Source organism: Ranitomeya imitator, chromosome 2 (genome assembly GCF_032444005.1).
Source record: "Ranitomeya imitator isolate aRanImi1 chromosome 2, aRanImi1.pri, whole genome shotgun sequence".
Lineage (NCBI taxonomy): Eukaryota > Metazoa > Chordata > Amphibia > Anura > Dendrobatidae > Ranitomeya > Ranitomeya imitator.
The window spans coordinates 316,736,375-316,756,026 of NC_091283.1; the positions used below are offsets into that span (position 1 = coordinate 316,736,375).

Genomic DNA, 19,652 nt, shown 5'->3' on the forward strand with positions numbered 1-19,652 from the left:
AAGGAAATAACCACAGCCTTGAAAGGTTTGTTAAGAAAAGGCCATTCAAAAATTTGGGGAGGTTTACAAGGAGTGGACTGCTGCTGGAGTCATTGCTTCAAGAGCCACCACACACAGATGTTTCCAGGACATGGGCTACAAGTGTCGCATTCTTTGTATCAAGCCACTCATTACCAATAGACAATGCCAGAAGCATCTTACCTGGGCCAAGGAGAAAAAGAACTGGACTGTTGCTCAGTGGTCCAAGGTGTTGTTTTAAGATGAAAGTACATTTTGCATTTTATTTGGAAATCAAGGTCCCAGAGTCTGGAGGAAGAGTGGAAAGGCACACAATCCAAGATGCTTGAAGTCTGGTGTGAAGTTTCCACAATCAGTGATGGTTTGGGGAGCCATGTCAACTGCTGGTGCAGGTCCACTGTGTTTTATCAAGACCAAAGTAAGCGCAGCCATCTACCAGGAAATTTTAGAGCACTTCATGCTTCCCTCTGCCAACAAGCTTTTTGGAGATGGAAATTTCATTCTACAGCAGGACTTGGCACCCGTCAACATTGCCAAAAGTACCGATACCTGGCTTAAAAACAACAGTGTCACTGTGCTTGATTGGCCAGCAAAGGCGCCTGACCTTAACCCTATAGAGCATCTATGGGGTATTGTTAAGAGGAAGATGGAAGAAACCAGACCCAACAATGTAGACGAGCTGAAGGCTGCTATCAAAGCAACCTGGGCTTCCATAACACCTCAGCCGTGTCAGAGGATGATTGCCTCCATGCCACGCCGCATTGATGCACTAAGGCTAAGTACACATTTGAGTTCGACAGCCCTGCATAGGGCTGCAAACTTTTTCCCTTCATATCCGCACAGCTGCGCATGCGTCCTGCATGCCTATCTTTAACATTGAATACTCAGGAACATGTGTTTGTCTGCAGATACATCAGCATGCATCATTTTGACGTGCCTGCCAACTGCACGGGAACGTAACATGTTGCGTTCGGCGGCACGTCAAAACGACGCATGTGGAAACATCCTCAGACAAATGCATGTCCCTGCATACCCAATGTTAAAGATAGGTACGCAGGACACATGCGCAGCTGTGCGGATGTGAAAATTATGGAATCAACAGCCTTGGAGGATGTTCATTCAGTTGTTTAATTTAGTAGAAAAAAAACAGATCACAGATATGGCACAAATCTAAAGTAATTTCAAATGGCAACTTTCTGGCTTTAAGAAACTCTGAAAGAAATCAAGAACAGAAAATGTGGTAGTCGGTAATGGTTGCTTTTTTTAACCAAGCATAAGAGAAAAATTATGGACTCACTCATTTCTGAGGAAAAAATTATGGAATCACTCTGTAAATTTTCATACTCAAAAATAACACATGCATCAAATTCTAATTTGTCAGTCTGCATCTAAAAAGGAGTGATCACACTTTGGAGAACTGTTGCACCAAGTGGACTGACATGAATCATGGCTCCAACACGAGAGATGTCAATTGAAACAAAGGAGAGGATTATCAAACTCTTAAACAAGGGTAAATCATCAGTCAGCTGTGTCTAAAATCTGGACCAAACACAAACAACATGGGAAGGTTGTTAAAGGCAAACATACTGGTAGACCAAGGAAGACATTAAAGCGTTAAGTGTTGTGAATTCTGTTGTCAAGCTCCCTCCTGTGGTCATGAATGGTACTTCGGCTGGTTCTGTCCATGGGCTTCCTCTGGTGGTGGTGAGTGGGGCTGCGGCTTCTGAGGTTCCTTCCACAGGTGACGAGGTTAATTCGTTAGCTGGCTGCTCTATTTAACTCCACCTAGATCATTGCTCTATGCCACCTGTCAATGTTCCAGTATTGGTCTAGTTCACTCCTGGATCGTTCTTGTGACCTGTCTTCCCAGCAGAAGCTAAGTTCCTGCTTGTTTTTCTCTGGTTTGCTATTTTTCTGTCCAGCTTGCTATTTTGATTGTTGTCTTGCTTGCTGGAAGCTCTGGGACGCAGAGGGAGCGCCTCCGCACCGTGAGTCGGTGCGGAGGGTCTTTTTGCGTCCTCTGCGTGGTCTTTTTGTAGTTTTTTGTGCTGACCGCAAAGCTACCTTTCCTATCCTCTGTCTGTTCAGTAAGTCGGGCCTCACTTTGCTAAATCTATTTCATCTCTGTGTTTGTAATTTTCATCTTTACTCACAGTCATTATATGTGGGGGGCTGCCTTTTCCTTTGGGGAATTTCTCTGAGGCAAGGTAGGCTTTATTTTTCTCTCTTTAGGGCTAGCTAGTTCTTTAGGCTGTGACGAGGCGCCTAGGGAGCGTCAGGAGCGCTCCACGGCTATTTCTAGTGTGTTTGATAGGATTATGGATTGCGGTCAGCAGAGTTCCCACGTCTCAGAGCTCGTCCTATGTTATTAGTAACTATCAGGTAATTTTGTGTGCCCTTAACCACCAGGTCCATTATTGTCCTAACCACCAGGTCATAACAGTACTGGTGGCCCAAAGTACTAATGCTTCTCAATAGAGGGAAAAGAGAAGTTCTGAGACCATTTTTTTTTCTTTGCACTGTGTTTTGTCTTTCTTTTCCCCTAGACATTTGGGTGGTTCAGGACACAGGTGTAGTGATGGACATTCAAGGTCTGTCCTCTTGTGTGGATCATCTCACTGCAAGAGTACAAAACATTCAAGATTTTGTGGTTCAGAATCCTATGTTAGAACCTAGAAATCCTATTCCTGATTTATTTTCTGGAGATAGAGCTAAGTTTCTGAATTTCAAAAATAATTGTAAACTGTTTCTAGCTTTGAAACCACGCTCCTCTGGTGACCCAGTTCAACAAGTAAAAATCATTATTTCCTTGTTGCGTGGTGACCCTCAAGACTGGGCATTTTCCCTTGCGCCAGGAGATCCTGCATTGCGTGATGTTGATGCATTTTTTCTGGCGCTCAGATTGCTTTATGATGAACCAAATTCAGTGGATCAGGCAGAGAAAATCTTGCTGGCTCTGTGTCAGGGTCAGGATGAGGTAGAGATATATTGTCAGAAGTTTAGGAAGTGGTCTGTGCTCACTCAGTGGAATGAATGCGCTCTGGCAGCAATTTTCAGAAAGGGTCTCTCTGAAGCCCTTAAGGATGTCATGGTGGGATTTCCCATGCCTGCTGGTCTGAATGAGTCTATGTCTTTGGCCATTCAGATCGATCGACGCTTACGTGAGCGTAAAGCTGTGCACCATTTGGCGGTATTATCTGAGCATAGACCAGAGCCTATGCAATGTGATAGGACTTTGACCAGAGCTAAACGGCAAGAACACAGACGTCGGAATGGGCTGTGTTTTTACTGTGGTGATTCCACTCATGCTATCTCCGATTGTCCTAAGCGTACTAAGCGTTTCGCTAGGTCTGCCACCATTGGTACGGTACAGTCGAAATTTCTTTTGTCCGTTACTTTGATCTGCTCTTTGTCATCCTATTTTGTTATGGCATTTGTGGATTCAGGTGCTGCCCTGAATTTGATGGACTTGGAGTTTGCTAGGCGCTGTGGTTTTTTCTTGGAGCCCTTGCAGTATCCTATTCCATTGAGAGGAATTGATGCTACGCCTTTGGCCAAGAATAAGCCTCAGTACTGGACCCAATTGACCATGTGCATGGCTCCTGCACATCAGGAGGATATTCGCATTTTGGTGTTGCATAATCTGCATGATGTGGTCGTTTTGGGGTTGCCATGGCTACAGGTCCATAATCCAGTATTGGATTGGAAATCTATGTCTGTGTCCAGCTGGGGTTGTCAGGGAGTACATGGTGATGTTCCATTTTTGTCTATTTCTTCATCCACCCCTTCTGAAGTCCCGGAGTTTTTGTCGGATTACCGAGATGTATTTGATGAGCCCAAATCCAGTGCCCTACCTTCTCATAGGGATTGCGATTGTTCTATCGATTTGATTCCTGGTAGTAAGTTTCCTAAGGGCTGACTGTTCAATTTATCTGTGCCAGAGCATGCCGCTATGCGGAGTTATGTAAAGGAATCCTTGGAGAAGGGTCATATTCGCCCGTCGTCGTCACCATTGGGAGCAGGGTTTTTTTTTTGTGGCCAAGAAGGATGGTTCTTTGAGACCTTGTATTGATTACCGCCTTCTTAATAAGATCACAGTCAAATTTCAGTACCCTTTGCCGCTGCTGTCTGATTTATTTGCTCGGATTAAGGGGGCTAGTTGGTTCACCAAGATAGATCTTCGTGGTGCGTATAATCTTGTGCGTATTAAACAGGGCGATGAATGGAAAACAGCATTTAATACGCCCGAGGGCCATTTTGAGTACCTGGTTATGCCATTCGGGCTTTCCAATGCTCCATCAGTATTTCAGTCCTTTATGCATGACATCTTCCGAGAGTACCTGGATAAATTCCTGATTGTATATTTGGATGATATTTTGGTCTTCTCGGATGATTGGGAGTCTCACGTGAAGCAGGTCAGAATGGTGTTCCAGGTCCTTCGTGCGAATTCTTTGTTTGTGAAGGGGTCAAAGTGTCTCTTTGGAGTTCAGAAGGTTTCATTTTTGGGTTTCATTTTTTCCCCTTCTACTATCGAGATGGACCCTGTTAAAGTCCAGGCCATTTATGATTGGACTCAGCTGACATCTGTGAAGAGTCTGCAAAAGTTCCTGGGCTTTGCTAATTTTTATCGTCGCTTCATCAGTAATTTTTCTAGTGTTGCTAAACCGTTGACTGATTTGACCAAGAAGGGTGCTGATGTGGTCAATTGGTCGTCTGCGGCTGTGGAAGCTTTTCAGGAGTTGAAGCGTCGTTTTTCTTCTGCCCCTGTGTTGTGCCAGCCAGATGTTTCGCTTCCGTTTCAGGTCGAGGTTGATGCTTCTGAGATTGAAGCAGGGGCTGTTTTGTCGCAAAGAAGTTCTGATGGCTCGGTGATGAAACCATGTGCCTTCTTTTCTAGAAAGTTTTCGCCTGCTGAGCGCAATTATGATGTTGGCAATCGAGAGTTGTTGGCCATGAAGTGGGCATTTGAGGAGTGGCGTCATTGGCTTGAAGGAGCCAAGCATCGCGTGGTGGTCTTGACTGATCACAAGAATTTGACTTATCTCGAGTCTGCCAAATGGTTGAATCCTAGACAGGCTCGTTGGTCGCTATTTTTCTCCCGTTTTGATTTTGTGGTTTCGTACCTTCCAGGCTCTAAGAATGTGAAGGCTGATGCCCTGTCAAGGAGTTTTGTGCCCGACTCTCCGGGTGTTCCTGAGCCGGCGGGTACTCTCAAAGAGGGGGTAATTTTGTCTGCCATCTCCCCTGATTTGCGGCGGGGGCTGCAAAAATTTCAGGCTGATAGACCTGACCGTTGCCCAGCAGAGAAACTGTTTGTCCCTGATAAATGGACTAGTAGAGTTATCTCTGAGGTTCATTGTTCGGTGTTGGCTGGTCATCCGGGAATCTTTGGTACCAGAGATTTGGTGGCTAGATCCTTTTGGTGGCCGTCTTTGTCGCGGGATGTGCGTTCTTTTGTGCAGTCCTGTGGGACTTGTGCTCGGGCTAAGCCCTGCTGTTCTCGTGCCAGTGGGTTGCTTTTGCCCTTGCCAGTCCCGAAGAGGCCCTGGACGCATATCTCTATGGATTTTATTTCGGATCTCCCTGTCTCTCAAAAGATGTCGGTCATTTGGGTGGTTTGTGATCGCTTCTCTAAGATGGTCCATTTGGTACCCTTGTCTAAATTGCCTTCCTCCTCTGATTTGGTGCCATTGTTTTTCCAGCATGTGGTTCGTTTACATGGCATTCCGGAGAACATCGTTTCGGACAGAGGTTCCCAGTTTGTTTCGAGGTTTTGGCGAGCCTTTTGTGCTAGGATGGCCATTGATTTGTCTTTTTCCTCGGCTTTCCATCCTCAGACAAATGGCCAAACCGAACGAACTAATCAGACTTTGGAAACATATCTGAGATGCTTTGTTTCTGCTGATCAGGATGATTGGGTGTCCTTTTTACCTTTGGCTGAGTTCGCCCCTAATAATCGGGCCAGCTTGGCTACTTTGGTTTCGCCGTTTTTCTGCAATTCTGGTTTCCATCGTCGTTTCTCTTCAGGGCAGGTTGAGTCTTCGGACTGTCCTGGTGTAGATACTGTGGTGGATAGGTTGCAGCAGATTTGGACTCATGTGGTGGACAATTTGACATTGTCCCAGGAGAAGGCTCAACGTTTCGCTAACCACCGGCGCTGTGTGGGTCCCCGACTTCGTGTTGGGGATTTGGTTTGGTTGTCGTCTCGTTATATTCCTATGAAGGTTTCCTCTCCCAAGTTTAAGCCTCGTTTCATTGGTCCGTATAAGATTTCTGAGGTTCTTAATCCTGTGTCGTTTCGTTTGACCCTTCCAGCTTCTTTTTCCATCCATAATGTATTCCACAGGTCATTGTTGCGGAGATACGTGGCACCTGTGGTTCCATCCGTTGATCCTCCTGCCCCGGTGTTGGTTGAGGGGGAGTTGGAGTATGTGGTAGAGAAGATTTTGGATTCTCGTATTTCGAGACGGAAACTCCAGTACCTGATTAAGTGGAAGGGTTATGGTCAGGAAGATAATTCCTGGGTCTTTGCCTCCGATGTTCATGCTGCTGATCTGGTTCGTGCCTTTCATTTGGCTCGTCCTGGTCGGCCTGGGGGCTCTGGTGAGGGTTCGGTGACCCCTCCTCAAGGGGGGGGTACTGTTGTGAATTCTGTTGTCATGCTCCCTCCTGTGGTCATGAATGGTACTTCGGCTGGTTCTGTCCATGGGCTTCCTCTGATGGATGTGAGTGGGGCTGCGGCTTCTGAGTTTCCTTCCACAGGTGACGAGGTTAATTCGTTAGGTGGTTGCTCTATTTAATTCCACTTAGATCTTTGCTCCAGGCCACCAGTCTATGTTCCAGTATTGGTCTTGCTCTCTCCTGGATCGTTCTTGTGACCTGTCTTCCCTGCATATGCTAAGTTCTGCTTGTGTTTCTTTTGTTTGCTATTTTTCTGTCCAGCTTGCTATTTTGATTTTTCTTGCTTGCTGGAAGCTCTGGGATGCAGAGGGAGCGCCTCCGCACCGTGAGTCGGTGCGGAGGGTCTTTTTGCGCCCTCTGCGTGGTCTTTTTGTAGTATTTTGTGCTGATCGCAAAGTTACCTTTCCTATCCTCAGTCTGTTCAGTAAGTCGGGCCTCACTTTGCTAAATCTATTTCATCTCTGAGTTTGTGATTTCATCTTTACTCACAGTCATTATATGTGGGGGGCTGCCTTTTCCTTTGGGGAATTTCTCTGAGGCAAGGTAGGCTTTTTATTTCTTTCTTTAGGGCTAGCTAGTTTCTCAGGCTGTGTCGAGTTGCATAGGGAGCGTTAGGAGCAATCCACGGCTGCTTCTAGTGTGTTTGATAGGATTAGGGATTGCGGTCAGCAGAGTTCCCACGTCTCAGAGCTCATCCTATGTTATTAGTAACTATCAGGTCATTTTGTGTGCCCTTAACCACCAGGTCCATTATTGTCCTAACCACCAGGTCATAACACATGGCGACGTCGTGGGCGGAGAGAGCAGATGCTACCATTGACCAAATCTGTAAGGTGGCCACTTGGTCCTCTTCGTCTACATTTTTTAAACATTATAGGCTAGACCTATCTGCTACCTCTGATCTCACATTTGGGAGAAGAGTGTTACAAGCAGTGATCCCTCCCTAAAAGAGAATACAAATCTCTGTAACTCTCTCGTGGTGCCGTCATGTATGATGGAAAAACATGGGTATTACATACCTGGTAATGTGTTTTTTCATGAGATATGACGGCACCCTTATATTCCCACCCTGTTGATCACGTCATTAGTTGGGTACATTATTAGTTTTATACACTCCCTTGAAATCAACCCCACAAATATTAACCCCTCTTGCCACCGCTACAGGACAAGTGGGAAGAGTCAGGCAAAGCGCCAAAATTGTTGCATATAATTGGTTTGCCTTATCTGGGCATCTGCAGGCTGCTGTGTTTAGGCTGGGGGGGGGGGGGGGGGTCAATATCCATGTCCCTTTACCAGCTTGAGAATACCAGCCCCCAGCTGTGAGCTTTAGCAAGGCTGGTTGTCAAAAATGGGGGGACCCCACACCATTTTTTAAAATTATTTAAATAATTTAAAAAAATAGCATGGGTACCACTCTATTCTTGATAGCCAACCTTGCTGAAGCTGACAGTTGGGGGTTGCAGCCCCCAGCTGTGAGGTTTTCCTGGTTGGTTCAAGAAAATAGGGGGAACCCACATCAGGTTTTTCATTCATTTATTTCAATATATTGCAGGCGGTGGGTGAGGAATACCCCTAACATCCGTTCCTGCTGTCACTGTTATTAGCGACAGCAGGAGTCAGATGATGGGAGTAATGGTCCCAAAAGCCCCCACCTGCTTTTATCGTTTGGACTTTAATATAACTCTCATCATTCTCCTCTGCTCGCGCCTACCGCCAGCAGAGCAGGAGAGAATGATGAGAGCCGTCTTCAGCACCTGCCGCCGTGGAACAGCGGTTACTGTATCGCTTCTTCTCCGGTGCTGATGCGGGTCACACGGAGGATATCAATGTATGTTCGCCATGTGCACGTGTGCAGTACATTTTGCCGTCCATGCTGACAGTAAAAAAAAACAGATGAATAAAACTTGGCACTCAATGTGAGAAGAAAAGCTTCTTAATTTATTGATGCATCCAGACAAACAAAACTGCTAAATGTTTTCGGGCCACACCGGACCTTCCTCAGAGCATTTCTTTGACATTGACTATGAATATATAAATATAGTATCACATAATGCAGAAATACATGTCATATAATGCAAAACAAGAGAGATATATACTAGTGAATTTAGCACAAATATATACGTGATGCTCCATCTGGTTAAAGGAACATGTGTCGGAGAGATGAATCTATCCAGAAAACAGGTGCTCCGTGTGTGGTGGAGATCTAGTCCGTGCTGAGTCGCTGGATAAGGAAAGTAACAATGGTGCTGGAGATGGAAGAGCGTTGATGAATGTGTGACCAGAGGCAAATAAGTGCCTAGCTCAGTGAGGGAAACAAAAAAGGATACATAGCAAATATGCACTACTCAAATGGTTGAAAGCCAGAAGTGAGACACAATAAGCGCCTCCGGTGAAGATCTATAAAGTTTCTTAGTGGTAGATCTAACGTGAAGACCTAAAAAGAAGGAATGAGTGAGAACGTGCATATGTACATAACTGGGCACACTAGGAGTACACAAGTAGTGGTAAAAAAGAGCATGGGCGGTATGGGTCCTGAGAGAGTAGAGATAAGGAGAGAGTCACGTATGTAGTACCTAAAGGTAAATAAGGGAGCAGGGAGAAGTGGGTAGGTGCACACAGCAGGAAGGCAAGGTATGTCAAACAGAAACTACCTGGATATGGAAGCTAAACTGCATAGATGAGTGTCAGAGAGAAGGAGAAATACTGCAGCAAGTGTATGCTTCAAGAGACCAAACATGAAGGAAAGGGTTAAAAAAGGACACAGGTGCTAAGCAGTAGTAGAATGTAAAAGCAGAGAATACATGTACCTGGAGAATCGGAGCACACTAGTATATGAAGCGCCACGGTAAGGAGCACAGCCTAGTGGGGATAACGGCGCTGTAGAGAAAAATGTGTCCGGGTAAGTGAGTACAATGGAGACAGGTACCGCAAACAAAGAGGGGGGCAGGGCCGCGGAAAGCACCGGCGTACCTGGAGGTCCGGATCCTAGAAGAGCGATGTGCCGAGCAGCAAAGAGAGATGCTGAGTGAGGGGCGGCACTTCCGGGTATAAATTTCCGGTGACTGATAATGCAATCGTGGTCATGTGACCACAGGAAGATGGCGCATGCGCAGAGAGCACTGGCGGAAAGGGGAGGACAGAACAGGGAACAGAATCCCTGCTGACCAGGATGCAAGAAGCGGTCATGTGACCGCAGGCAAGATGCATGACAGCGCTGCATGTGTGTAATGTAATGAGCTGTATAGGTTAGGGGAGGGGGAAAAAAAGGAAGAAGCACAGAACATAAGTGCTGAGAAAAAGATATAGGAACAGAGGAGGAGAGAGGACCCATACTACAGGGGGGAGGGTAGTGATATCGTACCGTACAGACTATAAACGGCGCCCAGTGTAGTGAACATGGTGAAATCTAGCGGTTCTAAAGGAAAAAGAAAAGAACAAATTAGTATATAGGACCAAAACATATAAAGACATAATGTACAATAATTTACAATAAATTACAATAGGGCCGATACATCATATTCCCTATTGAGACCTTTTGGCTCTAGGGTCTGGAGGGTAAAAATCCAAAAAGCCTCCCTTTTCTTGAAAAATATTTAGAATTGAGAGTCCTCAGTGGTTGATACCTTTTAATGGCTAACTGAAAAGATGGTAACAAATTGCAAGCTTTCGAGACTACACAGGTCTCTTCATCAGGCAAAGACTAAAACAAATTCTGAAGAATCACATATTTATGCACAACATAGTATAGGAAAAAAAAAAAAACCATGGATAAGCCAGGTGACATGAAGCAGAATTACCATGGGTGATAAACAGTTACGTCCATAAATATTGGGCCAATTCTTAGATAAGGATTGTTTTATTGTCCTGTGTATACTATGTTGTGCATAAATATGTGATTCTTCAGAATTTGTTTTAGTCTTTGCCTGATGAAGAGACCTGTGTAGTCTCGAAAGCTTGCAATTTGTTACCATCTTTTCAGTTAGCCATTAAAAGGCTAATCACAGGACAATAAAACAATCCTTATCTAAGAATTGGCCCAATATTTATGGACGTAACTGTTTATCACCCATGGTAATTCTGCTTCATGTCACCTGGCTTATCCATGGTTTTTTTTTTTTTTTTTTTTTCCTATACTATGTTGTGCATAAATATGTGATTCTTCAGAATTTGTTTTAGTCTTTGCCTGATGAAGAGACCTGTGTAGTCTCGAAAGCTTGCAATTTGTTACCATCTTTTCAGTTAGCCATTAAAAGGTATCAACCACTGAGGACTCTCAATTCTAAATATTTTTCTATCCACTGGCTAACACGGTACCAAGATATATCCCTTTTCTTGAGGATTTTAATCCTATTGAGACCTCTCCTGTTGGGTTCAATTTGTTCCAGAACCTGGAACCTCAGTTGCAAAATATTGTGGTTCTTTTCGTTGAAGTGGTATGGAAGGGGCAGATGATTTCTTTTGCAGCGAATGGTTGATTTATGCTGTGAAACCCTATCCCTAATGGGTTGGGTGGTTTCCCCAACATAGGCAAGGCCACATGGACATTTAATTAGATATACTACGTATGAGGAATCACATGTATAATAACCCTTGATCGGGATACCCTGGCCCGTATGAGGATGAAACACTTTGGAACCTTTTTGGACATTATTACACTGGAGGCAACCAAGACAGGGGAAGGTGCCCTGTTTTTGTGTCTGTAAAAAAGTTTGTCTAGATATAGTGCTCCTGGAACCCACATCCGCCTTCACTAGTCTGTCCCGTAAATTTTTAGCCCTGCGAAAACGTGATAAAAAGGGTAATTTAAACTCGGGAATGGTCGGATAACTTTTTTGTAATAGACCCCAATGGCGTCTGATGGTCGATTGTACTACATTGGAAAAGGAAGTGCATTTGGACAGCAAGGTGGATTGCTGTTAAGGGAGAGAAAAAAAAATAAAAATCTTTAAATCTTCAGCATAGCGAGTGTGAGCGAGCTGAGTGTGGCCTGAGTGTAAGTGTGGATGGCGGTAAGTGTGACTTGTGATTCAGTGACTTTGGAGTCAGGGAGTTTCCAAGGGAGGAATTACTGAATTGCTTTCTGATTTTTATTAATACTTTGTATTTATTTTTTATTTTTTTTATTGAACTGTTCTGTCTGGTGCAATCCCCATTAGGATATGTGCTCCACTCTTGTTAATGCCATCCAGTGCAAGTCTTGCCACATGTATGCAATCCTTGAGCAGCCGATCGAGGGTGCATACTGCTGTGTGAGATGTGAGCACGTTGTGCATTTGGAAACCCAGATTCTGACTCTAAATGTGCAGCTGGCAACAGTGAGATTCATAGACAATATGGAGCACGGAGCAGACGCTCAATGGGACAGATGAGGGGGGGGATGGTGGGATGGAGCTGCAGGACAATGAAGTAGCTAGCTGGGTGACAGTTAGGAAGCGGGGTAGAGGGAAGAGTGCCAGGGAGGCTAGTCCTGACCTGGCACACCCCAATAAGTTTGCTAAGTTGGCAGATGAGGGGGGTGCCAGTACAGGGGTAGCACTGCTGCAGCCAGGCATGTCCTCTGAAAGCCGGAGGAGTGACTGCTCCAGTAAGGAGGGAAATAGGAGAGCAGGGCAGGCCAGACAGGTGCTGGTAGTGGGCGACTCAATTATTAGGGGAACAGATAGGGCAATCTGTCACAAAGACAGGGATCGTCGAACGGTGTGCTGCCTACCTGGCGCTCGAGTCCGACACATCGCTGATCGGGTGGACAGATTATTGGGAGGGGCTGGTGAGGACCCAGCGGTCATGGTGCACATTGGCACTAATGACAAAGTTAGAGGTATGTGGAAGGTCCTTAAAGATGATTTCAGGGAATTAGGCTGCAAGCTGAAAGCAAGGACCTCCAACGTGGTATTTTCTGAAATACTGCCGGTACCACGTGCCACGCCAGAGAGGCAACGGGAGATTAGGGAGGTTAATAAGTGGCTCAAGAATTGGTGTAGGAAAGAGGGGTTTGGGTTCCTGCAGAACTGGGCCGACTTCTCAGTTGGCTACAGGCTCTACGCTAGGGACGGGCTGCACCTCAATGGGGAGGGTGCAGCTGTGCTGGGGGAGAGAATGGCTAGAAGGTTGGAGGAGTGTTTAAACTAGGAATTGGGGGGGAGGGTATTCATTTTATAGGAGGGGAAGATAGTGCAGACATAGACCTGGGCACAAATAAGGAAGTTGGGGGTGGCGGTGGCATGGGGGGTGGGGTCAGAACAGTTAATAATTTAAGAAGTAGAAGTACAGAGAGGAACATAAAGTGCATGTATACTAATGCCAGAAGCCTCGCCAACAAAATGGACGAATTAGAACTAATGTTGTTGGATCATAATTATGACATGGTGGGGATATCTGAAACGTGGCTGGATGAGAGCCATGACTGGGCTGTTAACTTGCAGGGCTATAGCCTGTTCAGAAATGACCGTACAGATAAGCGAGGGGGAGGGGTGTGTCTATATGTAAAATCGTCCTTAAAACCCATCCTGCGCGATAATATAGGTGAATTTAATGAAAATGTAGAATCCCTGTGGGTGGAGATAAGGGGAGGGGGAAAAAATAATAAATTACTGATAGTGGTTTGTTATAAATCTCCAAAAATAATGGAAGCAATGGAGAATATCCTCGTAAAGCAAATAGATGAAGCTGCGACTCAAGGAGAAGTCATTATTATGGGGGACTTCAACTACCCTGAAATAGATTGGGGAACAGAAACCTGCAGTTCCAGCAAAGGTAATCGGTTTTTGACAACTATGAGAGACAATTACCTTTCACAACTGGTTCAGGACCCAACAAGAAAGGGGGCACTGCTAGACCTAATATTAACCAACAGGCCAGACCGCATATCAAATATAAGGGTTGGTGGTCACTTGGGAAATAGCGATCACAAAATAATAAGTTTTCATGTATCCTTTAAAAAGATGTGTAGTAGGGGGGTTACAAGGACACTAAACTTCAGGAGGGCAAATTTCCAACGGATGAGAGAGGATCTTGGTGCAATTAACTGGGACGATATCCTGAGACACAAAAATACACAAAGAAAATGGGAGACGTTTATTAGCATCCTGGATAGGACCTGTGCACAGTATATACCGTATGGGAATAAACATACTAGAAATAGGAGGAAACCAATATGGCTAAATAGAGCTGTAAGGGGCGCAATAAGTGACAAAAAGAAAGCATTTAGAGAATTAAAGGAAGTAGGTAGTGAGGAGGCATTAAATAAATACAGAAAATTAAATAAATTCTGTAAAAAGCAAATCAAGGCAGCAAAGATTGAGACAGAGAGACTCATTGCCAGAGAGAGTAAAAATAATCCTAAAATATTCTTTAACTACATAAATAGTAAGAAACTAAAAAATGATAGTGTTGGCCCCCTTAAAAATAGTCTGGGTGAGATGGTGGATGAGGATGAGGAAAAAGCCAATATGCTGAATGACTTTTTTTCATCAGTATTTACACAAGAAAATCCCATGGCAGACAAAATGTCTAGTGATAAAAATTCCCAATTAAATGTCACCTGCTTAACCCAGCAGGAAGTGCGGCGGCGTCTAAAAATCACTAAAATTGACAAATCTCCGGGCCCGGATAGGATACACCCTCGAGTACTGCAGGAATTAAGTACAGTCATTGATAGACCATTATTTTTAATCTTTAAAGACTCCATAATAACAGGGTCTGTGCCACAGGACTGGCGTATAGCAAATGTGGTGCCAATATTCAAAAAGGGAACAAAAACTGAACTCGGAAATTATAGGCCAGTAAGCTTAACCTCTACTGTGGGTAAAATCCTGGAGGGCATTCTAAGGGATGCTATACTGGAGTATCTGAAGAGGAATAACCAAATGACCCAGTATCAGCACGGGTTTACTAGGGACCGTTCATGTCAGACTAATTTGATCAGTTTCTATGAAGAGGTAAGTTCCGGATTGGACCAAGGGAACCCAGTGGATGTAGTGTATATGGACTTTTCAAAAGCTTTTGATACGGTGCCACACAAAAGGTTGATACATAAAATGAGAATAATGGGGATAGGGGAAAATATGTGCAAGTGGGTTGAGAGCTGGCTCAGGGATAGGAAACAAAGGGTGGTTATTAATGGAGCACACTCGGACTGGGTAGTGGTTAGCAGTGGGGTACCACAGGGGTCAGTATTGGGCCCTCTTCTTTTTAACATATTTATTAATGACCTTGTAGGGGGCATTCAGAGTAGAATTTCAATATTTGCAGATGACACTAAACTCTGCAGGGTAATCAATACAGAGGAGGACAATTTTATATTACAGGATGATTTATGTAAACTAGAAGCTTGGGCTGATAAATGGCAAATGAGCTTTAATGGGGATAAATGTAAGGTCATGCACTTGGGTAGAAGTAATAAGATGTATAATTATGTGCTTAATTCTAAAACTCTGGGCAAAACCGTCAATGAAAAAGACCTGGGTGTATGGGTGGATGACAAACTCATATTCAGGGGCCAGTGTCAGGCAGCTGCTACAAAGGCAAATAAAATAATGGGATGCATTAAAAGAGGCATAGATGCTCATGAGGAGAATATAATTTTACCTCTATACAAGTCACTAGTTCGACCACACTTAGAATACTGTGCACAGTTCTGGTCTCCGGTGTTTAAGAAAGACATAGCTGAACTGGAGCGGGTGCAGAGAAGAGCGACCAAGGTTATTAGAGGACTGGGGGGTCTGCAATACCAAGATAGGTTATTACACTTGGGGCTATTTAGTTTGGAAAAACGAAGACTAAGGGGTGATCTTATTTTAATGTATAAATATATGAGGGGACAGTACAAAGACCTTTCTGATGATCTTTTTAATCATAGACCTGAAACAGGGACAAGGGGGCATCCTCTGCGTTTGGAGGAAAAAAGGTTTAAGCATAATAACAGACGCGGATTCTTTACTGTAAGAGCAGTGAGACTATGGAACTCTCTGCCGTATGATGTTGTAATGAGTGATTCATTACTTAAATTTAAGAGGGGACTGGATACCTTTCTGGAAAAGTATAATGTTACAGGGTATATACACTAAATTCCTTGATAGGGCGTTGATCCAGGGAACTAGTCTGATTGCCGTATGTGGAGTCGGGAAGGAATTTTTTTCCCCAATGTGGAGCTTACTCTTCATGTTAGGGCATGTTAGGTTAGGCTATGGGTTGAACTAGATGGACATATAGTCTTCCTTCAACCTTAATAACTATGTAACTATGTAAAGGTGCTAACAAAGGGAATGCGTTTATTATTGTCGTTAGCCTTGTTAGAAACACTAGTATGTTTAGCTTGTAGTAGTGTCTTTTGTGGGTAACCCCTATTCGAGAATTTCTGTTGCATCTCATTTAGTCTGGTGTTTTTGGTGGTTTCATCCGAGACTATCCTGTTTATCCGTTGAAACTGTGATTTGGGGATGGCATTTTTAATAGAAGGAGGGTGGCAACTATTGTAATGCAGGAGACTGTTTCTGTCAGTGGGTTTCAAAAATAAGTCAATAGGTAACTCACCACCGTCCTTTTTACAGATCAGGATGTCCAGAAAACTTATCCGGTCCATGTTATACTGCAAAGTGAATTTTAATTCTGGCCACACATTAAGGTGTTTGTCAAAAGAAATGAGTGAATCTATAGGGCCGTCCCAAATGCAAAATATGTCATCTATGTAGCGGCGCCATATGCGCGAGTGGGTTTGGAATAGAGGATGGGTGTACACAAAGTTTTTCTCGAAGGATGACATACAGGCGATAGCATACGGGGGCGCTACGTGCGAGCCCATAACGGTGCCCTGTTGTTGAATATAGAAGGTATCCTCAAACATAAAGTAGTTATCCCTGAGGACCAGGTTTAAGAGGTCCGTGCAAAAGCGACGTATCTTTATATGAGTGCCTGCTTCATTAAGGAGTCTGTCTACAGCTAGTATACCTTTCTCATGTGTTATGGACGTGTATAGGCTGCTCACATCCCAGGTAACTGGCAGTGAAGAGGAGGGGATAGTGTCAAGTGCCCTAATGAGTCCAAGGAAATCATTAGTGTCTAGAATAAAGGAGCTGGTAGCTTTGACCAGAGGTGTAAGGATTTTCTCCAATACTATAGCTGGAGGGGATAGAATGGAGTCAGTGAGGGACACTACAGGGCGCCCAGGTGGTTTAAACAGTTGTTTATGAATTTTGGGCAAAAGATAGAATATTGGAGTTATAGGATCAGTTTTAGTAAGAAAGGTCCTGAGCTTGTTATCTATAGTGCCCTCCTGTTCATGGAATTCAAGTAGGGTCTTAATTTTCTGGGCAATGCTGTTGAGAGGGTTTTGTGAAGTGACTCAGAGTCAGAGTCATTCAACTGTCTGTAAGCCTCTTCCATATAATCTGTCCTATCCATAATCACTATTGCCCCACATTTATCAGCTGGTTTAACCACAAGTGTTTTATCAGCAGACAGCTGATCTAGGGCCAGTTTCTCGGATGGTGATAAGTTAGTGTGAAAATGAAATTTGCCAAGGTGTAAATCTCGATGGAAAACATCAATGTCCCTTTCCACCAGAGAGATGAAAGTCTCAATTGGTGGACTATTTTTTGGAGGCATAAAGGAGCTTGGGGAGCGAAGACCCAAACCCCGAAGGCCAAGGAGAGACTTATTTGCCTCTTGTCACACATTCATCAGCGCTCTTCCATCTCCAGCACCATTGTTACTTCCCTTATCCAGCGACTCAGCACGGACTAGATCTCCACCACACACGGAGCACCTGTTTTCTGGATAGATTCATCTCTCCGACACATGTTCCTTTAACCAGATGGAGCATCACGTATATATTTGTGCTAAATTCACTAGTATATATCTCTCTTGTTTTGCATTATATGACATGTATTTTTGCATCATGTGATACTATATTTATTTATATATTCATAGTCAATGTCAAAGAAACGCTGTGAGGAAGGTCCGTTGTGGACCGAAAACGTTTAGCAGTTTTGTTTGTCTGGATGCATCAATAAATTAAGAAGCTTTTCTTCTCATATTGAGTGCCAAGTTTTATTCATCTGTATTCCACGGGGTGGACACCCTACTTGAGCACCTCCAATCCCTACATCTATTGAGTGCCGTGTTCTCTAATAGTAAAAAAAAACAGACGTGTCTACGTGTGGGACACACGGTCCAAGGAAACACACTGACATGTGCACAGACCCATTCATTTGAATGGGTCTACATGTGTACGTGTCTACAGTACGTGTGAAAACTGTCACCTCACGTACCAGAGACAAGTGTGAAAGAGGCTTTATGATGTTGTGGTAGTTTACTCACGTGGCGGCACACAGAGGTAGGAAAAATGGGAACACCGTCTCTTTAATGTAAGGCAGCATAAACCAACTTGTGGGGAAAACAAACTCAGCCTTTTTGGCTAAAACAGGAACAAAAGAAAACAAAATGCAGCAGCACAGTCCGTATGTTGCAGGTGGCACCCCGCTCTGGAGCAGCACAGTCCGTATGTTGTGGGTGGCACCCCGCTCTGGAGCAGCACAGTCCGTATGTTGTGGGTGGCCCCCCGCTCTGGAGCAGGACAGGTTCAGTCTGTAGTCGACGAGCCACAAAGCCTCTGCAGAATCCTCTCTCTGGGCTAGCTGAACCCAGACTGCCTGTAGAGCTCGGTTATTTCAACCCAAGCCTGTAACTTCCCCATCATGTGATTGATCACATGATCATGACCTCATGCAGGTCCTGGCAGGTCTGCCAGGGGAGATAAAGTGGACCTTCTCCCACCCGCTCTGTGAAGGTCCGCATAAAACCAGCCCTGTTTATGCAACTTAACCCTCACAACACGTAGTGTGCTGGAGAAAAATGCTCTGGTTTCACATCCCTGAAACTGTTAAGCGCAGTGACACATATCTCCCCTCTATCACCTTACCACTGACTCTGTCACAATGTGTAGATGGCTATGAAGGTCTTGTGTTCAGTGTTGCTTTATCCACCAGTATTATATGTTTTATACTTGTGTAATGAGGACGGTGGAGATGGCAGGATTAGAGCTGATCATAGATGTGACTTCTCCATCTGTCTGTGACTTTTACAATATTTGTTTCAGGTTGAAGATCTGACCCATATTAATACTAGAGACCTATGTGATGGGTGATGAGCGGTGTAAAGAGGAGATTCACACATATGACTACCCAGGTGAGTAGTAACCACTAAATGCAGAGAAGTCACAGATTCTTCTCAGTCGCCGGCTGTGGCTGCTTTATCGGTGGTGTAGTCCGGCCGTATCACAATCGTGTGATCAACATTTTGTCTCTAGACCACAACATTCTTCTCCACCCAAAACTGTCCAAGTGACTTTGGGCATTGAAAGTCCTTTTCTATAGAACTTACAACCTGGAAGATCCAACTACCCCTGAGATTAAAAGACTCTGGCCGTTACCTGCCCAGATCTGTAAATTACAAAGCCAAATGACAGCGTACGTAGAATGTGCTGACAAGTTAGAAAAATATTATGATGAGAAAACGGAGGGTAATGATGCTGTTGGCTTCTACAATCCCTGATGTGGGAAGAAGGAAAAAATCAGGGCTTTGAAAAGCGCTGCCAAGTGCTGAGCCATAAAGTTGGGTATCAAAACAAATGAACGTAAAAAAAATCAAACAAACTTTTCATTTTAATATTCTGCTCATTTCCGATGTGAACTAGCTCCTTCCTCAGGCATATACAAATGATACATTGTGGATGTTTTATATCCTCCAGAACGGCATCACTGATCCAGTTGCTTAATTCGTTAATTAAACCGCACCTATGGTGCAGTTTTTTGTATAGAGACCTTTCTTCATATACAAAACCATACAAATAGATGTAAAATGCATATTGGATGCACAATAAAATACATATAAAGAAAAATATATGTACATGGAAAATCCTCCGGTTTAAGTGTGGAAAGTTTAAAAATCCAATAGGA

At 44.2% G+C, this 19,652-nt stretch overlaps 1 long non-coding RNA gene across 1 annotated transcript; it reads right to left on the reverse strand.

Annotated features, from left to right (window-relative positions):
* Positions 1 to 8,616: 8,616 nt before the first annotated feature.
* On the reverse strand, positions 8,617 to 18,379 carry LOC138663444 (uncharacterized). Its single transcript, XR_011318188.1, has 4 exons — positions 18,016 to 18,379; positions 10,061 to 10,114; positions 9,027 to 9,133; positions 8,617 to 8,912 (listed from the first exon to the last, which is right to left on the reverse strand). It is a non-coding gene; the product is annotated as an uncharacterized lncRNA (long non-coding RNA).
* Positions 18,380 to 19,652: the final 1,273 nt, after the last annotated feature.